Source organism: Salvelinus namaycush, chromosome 35 (genome assembly GCF_016432855.1).
Source record: "Salvelinus namaycush isolate Seneca chromosome 35, SaNama_1.0, whole genome shotgun sequence".
Classification (NCBI taxonomy): Eukaryota; Metazoa; Chordata; class Actinopteri; order Salmoniformes; family Salmonidae; genus Salvelinus; species Salvelinus namaycush.
In genome coordinates this window covers 13651227-13659865 of record NC_052341.1, presented here as the reverse complement: position 1 = coordinate 13659865, position 8639 = coordinate 13651227, and positions in this window count along the sequence as shown.

Below are 8639 nucleotides of genomic sequence, written 5' to 3'. Positions count from 1 at the left end.
GTAAGGCAATAAATAGTGCTATAAGCAGAAAAATTAATTACAATTTTAGCATTAACACTGGCGATGATGATGATTGTGCAAGTAGAGAGACTGGGGTGCCAAAGAGAAAGAGGATAAGTAACAATATGGGGATGAGGTAGTTGGGTGTGCTATTTACAGATTTACAGATTGACTGTGTACAGGTACAGTGATCAATAAGCTGCTCTGACAGCTGATGCTTAAAGTTAAAGAGGGAGATATAAGACTCCAGCTTCAGGGATTTTTGCAATTCGTTCCAGTCATTGGCAGCAGAGAACTGGAAGGAAAGGCGGCCAAAGGAAGTGTTGGCTTTGGGGATGACCAGTGAAATATACCTGCTGGAGCGCATGCTACGGGTGGGTGTTGCTATGGTGACCAGTGAGCTTAGATAAGGCGGGGCTTTACCTAGCATAGACTTATAGATGATCTGGAGCCAGTGGGTTTGGCGACGAATATGTAGTGAGGGCCAGCCAACGAGAGCATACAGGTCGCAGTGGTGGGCAGTATATGGGGCTTTGGTGACAAAACGGATGGTACTGTGATAGACTACATCCCGTTTGCTGAGTAGAGTGTTGGAGGCTATTTTGTAAATGACATCGCCGAAGTCAAGGATCGGTAGGATAGTCAGTTTTACGAGGGTATGTTTGGCAGCATGAGTGAAGGAGGCTTTGTTGCGAAATAGGAAGCTGATTCTAGATTTAATTTTGGATTGTAGATGCTTAATGTGAGTCTGGAAGGAGAGTTTACAGTCTTACCAGACACCTAGGTATTTGTAATTGTCCACATATTCTAAGTCAGAACTGTCCAGAGTAGTGATGCTAGTCAGGCGGGAGGCTGCTTGCAGCAATCGGTTGAAGACCATGCACTTAGTTTTACTTGCATTTAAAAGCAGTTGGAGGCCTCGGAAGGAGTGTTGTATGGCATTGAAGCTCGTTTGGAGGTTTGTTAGCACAGTGTCCAGAGAAGGGCCAGATGTATACAGAATTGTGTCGTCTGCGTAGAGGTGGATCAGAGAATCACCAGCAGCAAGAGCAAGACAAATGCAATGGCATGATACTGTGGGATTTTACAAGGTGATATGTTACTGGAAAACTTACAGTACAACTGTATGCTCAAAAGAGTTTTAACAAAAAATGTGTTTTAACCAAAACTAGTTTCTGGTTACATTCACCTGTTTCAGTCTAAACACACAGACAGAAGTGATAGTAGTGAGCTGGAATGGAAAGTTGTTGTTGGTTTAGAGAATGTTTTAAATAGGAAATCATTTGAGTGATATTTATTTTTATTTTTTAGAAGAGACTAGAATTCAAAGCGTCAAGAGACCTCACTGAGTTTTGTATTTATTGTAAAGTTAATCTGTATATTATGCTTGTTATTTATTGTTTGTTTAAGTCAATAAACCAATCTGATATTTTCAAATACTTATTTTGTGATCCATTGTAAATGTTTTTGTTATTTGAGTCTCTGTAAACAAACAGTGTAGCCTATAGCGTCAAAATATTATGGGTGGTCCTTGCATTCATAATTTCTCTGAATTTAAGATTGGACCAGTTTACCTTGGCTTTCTCCAGCCCCATCCCTCAGCTTTATAGCAAATCAAGTGAAGGGGCTGCTGTTTGGCTGACCAATTCAGGATTGTGGTTTTAAAAACAGACAAAGGAAGATCTGTGTTGAAGCAGAGATCATAATAAATCATAGAGATGTGGGCATAGGATAATATCCAAGGCAGAGTACAAGAGGAACCAGGAGATGAGAAAGTTTGCAGATGACCCCGAGCCACACATCAAACAGCAAACCCAATTGGTAAAATAACTTCCTGTACAAATGACCCTTAGATAAGAGCTGCTTTACCCTCTACAGCACATATGTCAGAGTCAAGGCCCGCGGGCCACATCCGGCCCGCGAGAAGGTTTTTTACGGCCCCTGGGATGATCTTGATTTATTATTAGCAACCGGCCCGCAGACCGCAGCAAGCCGGCAGCCCGCAGATCTTTTACACGCACCAATACTACATTTCCCACAATGCAACGGTGACGCACCGAGCAGTAGGCTGCTTCATTTCAATATTTATTGGCACAGCAGTCGTCAGCATCACAGTAAATTAACTTTCAGATACCCATCAAAAATGGCAAAACGGAAGGTGGACACTGAGAACCGGGGGTTTCAAACAAGGTGGGAGTCGGAGTATATGTTCACGGAGGTAGCTGGAAAACCTGTGTGTCTTCTGTTGGAGAAAGTGTGTGCGGTACTGAAAGAGTATAATCTGAGACGACATTATGAAACGAAACACGCGGACAAAACAAGAATATGGACATGGAACAAAGGCTACAAAAGGCTAGATTTTTGCACTTTATTTTATTGTATTTCAATCCAATTATATTTTAAAATATTTCAGTTGAGTGGATGATAGAAAATTGCTATTATTGTTTTTTTCTTTGAAGTAAATTTAGCCCACTTTTGCTAAAATAGAAAATATAGGCTACTGATGGTGCCTTGAATACCGGTTTCTTTCATTTAATGTTCATGTTATGGGGATTTTTATATAAAGGAAATTTGTCTTTTGTTGTCTGTTGAAATTAAAGATTACTGACAGAGCCATAAGAAAATATTGCCTTTATTTATCTGATCATATTGGAATATATTTGTTAGGTTTTCAGTAGGTTCAATTAGGTTCACTAGACTATATGCGTCATTTAAAAAATTTTCAATGAACATTCGAACAGTCCGGCCCTCGGCTTGTAGCTAAATTTTTTATTTGGCCCTCCGTCCATTTGACTTTGACACCCCTGCTCTACAGTGTCTAAAGAAGCCCCTCTGTGTGTAACCCTGGTGGAAACCCTGTAGGCCCAGCTCAGTGAGAAGGAACAGGACCTACTGAAATGGAAGAAGGAGCGAGATACCCTGGTGGAAACCCTGACGGGCCCAGCTCAGTACCTCCTTTTCAAAGGATAAAGCTAAGAACATGAACAATTTTCATAGTTAAGGACACTATAACAATATGGAAGAAAATGAAACTTACTCTACAAGAACCAATATCACTCCCTTAAAACACAACCTTGTGGAATAATCCTTGGATAGCTTTTCAGAATTCACTGATAAACTGGTCCACATGGAAAACTAAAGGCATAAGAAACCGTAAATGACTTGGTAACATGAAATGCATTTGTTTCCATGAGAGAATTCAAAAGTAATTTTGGACTCACCAAAGTAGATAGTTTCAAATATATGCAATTTTAAAGGTACATATCACAAAATTTCGATTAGAAATCTGTTGGACATCAGAGCAACCTTGAGGGCATCTTATTTGAGTCAGATAAGGATGTTCATATGATAGGGAAGATATACAAAACCTTGCAGAGAGCCTATCCAACTGACATTCTCCTAGAAAAAAATATAAACTATTGGAACTTAGACTTAAAAATAACTCATGTTGGCACAAGATGGAGGGAAAGTTGGAGCATAACTAACGAAATTACAGTTAACGAAAATGTACACTTAATCCAGTATAAACTACTGTATATAATGAATTATACAAGAGACAAAATACAGCACAATGGCAGTCATGTCTGAAGTGTAAAACTAATAATGATTCAATAATCCATGCTTTCTGGGAACGCTATAGAGTCCGGAAATTGTGGGTGGAGCTAGAAAGTTAGCTGTCAGAAGACTTAATATGTAAATGTAAGTTTAGCTGGAGGTCCAGATACCCAAACTCCTCTCCAGCAACCAAGACAAGGATAAACAGATTAGTCTCTGCGGCAATACCACCTCTCAACCAGCAGAGGTCAGTGCAAGCACAGAGACATGATGGATTGTTTGCTTGGGACTGTCAGAAACTATTTTCATTTGGGATTATACAATTAGCACTATTAAATAGTCAATCTGCGATTAAATATATATATATATACTTTAAAATTAATTATATACACCCATTGATTCTTGAAGAACATAACTTATAAGTGCCTCAGGAGTTTAGCTCAACGGCTGTACTACTCCACCAAAAGCCAACATAAAAACGTGTTTTACTAATTTGTTTGTAAACAATGTTATTGTAAACAAACACCGTATATCCTTAGAATGTGGTGAAAATTATAATTTTGATATCATAGACGGTCCGTCAATTCTTTGTTTCTGCTACAATATTGCACGAGACAGATATACAGCATTTCAAGATAAGAACAATATGTTCTGTGTCCTGTTTATTCCCGTTAGTGTGCACTTAGAAATGTAGCGAGAACTGAAGGTCAGAGTGACCTTGGAAGATAATCAAACGGAAATGAAATTGCTTGGGTGGAATTTAGAAATGCTACGATTTTTATCTGCTGTTTTTTTTATTAGACCCACCACACCCCAACCCTTCCCTTGCCTGAAGCCTGATTATAATAGTTGCTGGCTCTTACAGAGTCTGATTTAGATGCTAATGATGATGTGGTGTCCCAAATGCCACTCTATTCCCTATATAATGCACAGTGTTGGGGAAGCTATGATGAAAATATAGTGTACCAAGCTATACAATTATTTCACACTGGAAGCAGTTGACCTACACTAAAGCTAGCCTTAAGATAAATATTGTTTGTTTAACTAAAGTTACTATGAATAAGTAGTTCACTACATCAAAATGGCCTCGTGAAAAATGACATGTAATACAAAGTTGAGACACCTGACAGCAAGAACACATCACTCTGTAGTAAAATGTTAACAGTGCAGTGAGATCTGTGTGACAGCCATAACGTGAGTGTGGTCTTAAAGGAAAACATAGTCCCAAAATGTTTTGCTTGTCAGAACTCAACTTTTCAAGATACTGTATGAACTTTCAAAATACAGAAATTGTCCCCATATGATGCATTTTTCATCATATGGGGACGATTTCTGTATTTTGAAAGTTACATACAGTATATGGAAAACTTGAGTTCTGACAAGAAAAACATTTAGGGACTATGTCAACAAAGGACTAATGAAACAAATACAAAAATAACATTTTTGGGTGGAGTTTTCCTTTAATAGCCCAGTGGTCAGAGAGAGAGAACAACAGGGGGTTGTTTTTTGTGAAACATGTTGTTTTTTTTGTAAAACATGTAGGCCTAGTGGGTCGTTCTAGATAGAAGTTAGCTACACCGATACATGCCAAAAAAACTACTGAAAACACTATAAGATTTTAATTTCGTTTAACTACCACCAAGCTGCTGCACAACGTAGTTCAATTACTAGTTGAATTACAAGTAGTGGAACTACTCCCCAACACTGATGAGGAGTAGTCCACTATGTGCCAAAAGTAGTGCACTATGCAGGGAGTAGGGTGCCATTTGAGACGCAACCTTGCTGCTGGCATGGACATGAAGACTGGCTGGTACTCGATGTATAGGACAAAAACAGGGTAAAAAAAACATGCATTTTCCTGTGTGCTATGTCCAGTTGTTGTCGTACCCCAACAACCACATTGAAAATAAGTATTTTTACACTTCATGTGTCATACTCAGTGTTCCTTGTACTTTTAGATACTGTTTTTAAACAGTACAAATTGTTTAACCCAAAATAAAATCAATCAATCATCAACTCATTTAAATGTTCTGGGCCCATATTCACAAAGGCAGCGTTTATACAGGCAGCCCAATTATGATATTTCTTTCACTATTGGTCTTTTGACCAATTAGATCAGCTCTGACAATGATCTGGTGTGAAAAGATCTAATGTGATTGGTCAAAAGACCAATTAGTGGAAAAACTATCAGAATTGGGCTGCCTGTGTAAATGCAGCCAAAGCGTTGCAGTGTGCGGATCTAGGATCCGTTTTGCCTTGGATCACAAGCAATACGATTACATGGACAGGGGGGGCTGATCCAAGATCTGCACTCCTACTCTGAGATGCTTGTTAATATATGGCCCCTGATAAGGACATTGGGACCCAAATTAAGGTGCTTCCTGAAACTGTATTTTATCTGGCGTCTGTTCCAAGGCAAAGTTGTAAGTACAAAACATACTTTAAGGTTCCTGGAATGTTACAATATAAATTGAAGTTAATCTCTCCTGACTGAGGAATGGGAAATGTAGTGTCCATCCACACTCTTACAAAAAAAATTGTTCTATATGGAACCCAATAAAAAGCATGAGCTGGCGCACACCCAGAGAAAACTATTTAGTGTAGGGGTGCTGACTACAGGCGAATAAACTGTAAGCTCTAAAATAAATAGAGTCACACACTCTATTTAGTTCATTCAGAAAATATTCAGACCCCTTGACTTTTTCCACATTTTGTTAGGTTATAGCCTTATTCTAAAATCTATTAAATTGTCCCCCCCCCTCATCAATCTATACACAATACCCCATAATGACAAAGCAAAAACAGGTTTTTAGAAATGTTTGCACATCATTTTTTTTAAATCACATTTACATAACTATTCAGACCCTTTACTGAGTACTTTGTTGAAGCATCTTTGGAAGCGATTACAGCCTCGATTCTTCTTGGGTATGATGCTACAAGCTTGGCACACCTGTATTTGGGGAGTTTCTCCCATTCTTCTCTGCAGATCCTCTCACACTCTGTCAGCTCGGATGGGGAGCGTCGCCACCCAGCTATTTCACGGTTTCTCCAGAGATGCTCAATCAAGGACATTCAGAGACTTGTCCCGAAGCCACTCCTGCGTTGTCTTGGCTGTGTGCTTAAGGTCATTGTCCTGTTGGAAGGTGAACCTTCACCCCAGTCTGAAGTCCTGAGCGCTATGGAGCAGGTTTTCATCAAGGATCTCTCTGTACTTTGCTCCGTTCATCTTTCGCTCGATCCTGACTAGTCTCCCAGTCCCTGACGCTGAAAAACATCCCCACAGCATGATGTTGCCACCCTCGTACTTCACCGTAGGGATGGTGCCAGGTTTCCTCCAGACGTGCCGCTTGGCATTCAGGCCAAATAGTTCAATCTTGGTTTCATCAGACCAGAGAATCTTGTTTCTCATGGTCTGAGAGTCTTTAGGTGCCTTTTGGCGAACTCCAAGCAGGCTGTCATGTTTTTTTTACTGAGAAGTGGCTTCCGTCTGGCCACTCTACCATAAAGGCCGGATTAGTGGAGTGCTGCAGAGATGGTTGTCCTTCTAGAAGGTTCTACCATCTCCACAGAGGAACTCTGGTGCTGTCAGAGTGACCATTGGGTCATTGGTCGCCTCCACAAACAAGGCCCTTCTCCCCCGATTGCTCAGCTTGGCTGGGCGGCCAGCTCTAGGAAGAGTCTTGTGGGTTCCAAAAGTCTTCCATTTAAGAATGATGGTCACTGTGTTCTTGGGGACCTTCAATGCTGCAGACATTTTTTGGTACCCTTCCTCAGATCTGTGCCTCGACACAATCCTGTCTAAGAGCTCTACAGACAATTCCTTTCGACCTCATTGCTTGGTTTTTGCTCTGACATGCACTGTCAACTGTGGGACCTAATATGGACAGGTGTGTGTCTTTCCAAATCATGTCCAATCAATTACATTTACCACAGGTGCAGGCCAATCAAGTTGTAGAAACATCTCTATGATGATCAACGGAAACAGGATGCACCTGACCTCAATTTCGAGTCTCATAGCAAAGGGTCTGAATATTTATGTAAATAAGGTATTTCTGATTTTGATTTTTAATCCATTTATGGGGTATTGTGTGTAGATTGATGAGGAAACATTTTATTTAATCCACTTTAGAATAAAGCTGTAATGTAACAAAATGTGGGAAATGGGAAGGGGTCTGAATACTTTCCGAATGCACTGTACACTCCCAGTAATTTATTGGGTAAAACACCAACGCTTTGGCATCACTGTGCCTTCTTCAGGGTAATGTCATGAATGCTTGAGCCAGGTAATGTAGACAAAAAATGCAATTAGTGCAACCAATGACAATACATGGAACCCAAATAGATTTGATCCTGTGATACAGGCCACATGGCAAAGGGAGGGGTGGGGTGGGTGGAACTTAAAAGAACTGCAATAAAAACTATGACATTTCCAAAATTCCACTCCATTTCATTCCCCATTTGATCCTCTTTCAAGGTCCCTTTGGCCTTCTGTTCTGCCAAATGCAAACTGGCACATAGGCTAGAAGATATTGTTCTTATCTTGAATTAGGCCTATCTCTTGTCTCTTGTGCAATAATGCAAAACAAGCTGTTGGAAACCATTCTATTATGGTGCATTTCCACTAGGCTTAGACAGGGCTTGAACTAATGGCTTGGGACCTCCATAATAAAACATTCAGAAATGTGATATTTTATGAGAGTTAATATGTTGATATTTAATACGTTTATATTTTATTGAAGTTATACTGTATCTTGCCTCAGAATAGATACATCATCAAGTAATTATGTCATGTTTGAGAGGTAGACTATGGGTAGATACTGTAGGTTAATGCCAGAAAGGACCATGACATTCCCGGGCCCTTGCAATCGCTATAATACTGACAGTTCACACGTGACGCGGAGAGATTAAGGGGTAGGCGGGACTGGGGAGCATCTGGTGCGCTCGCGTCTGCACAATGCGCTCAAGGCACTATTTGGAATTTATTTCACAGGCTATCCTTTCGATGGATAGAGCAATGTTTGTTTCTTCCTCCATTCAAACGTACGCTGCATCAATCCACCAAGTCTGTTCCAACAGAAGGACGT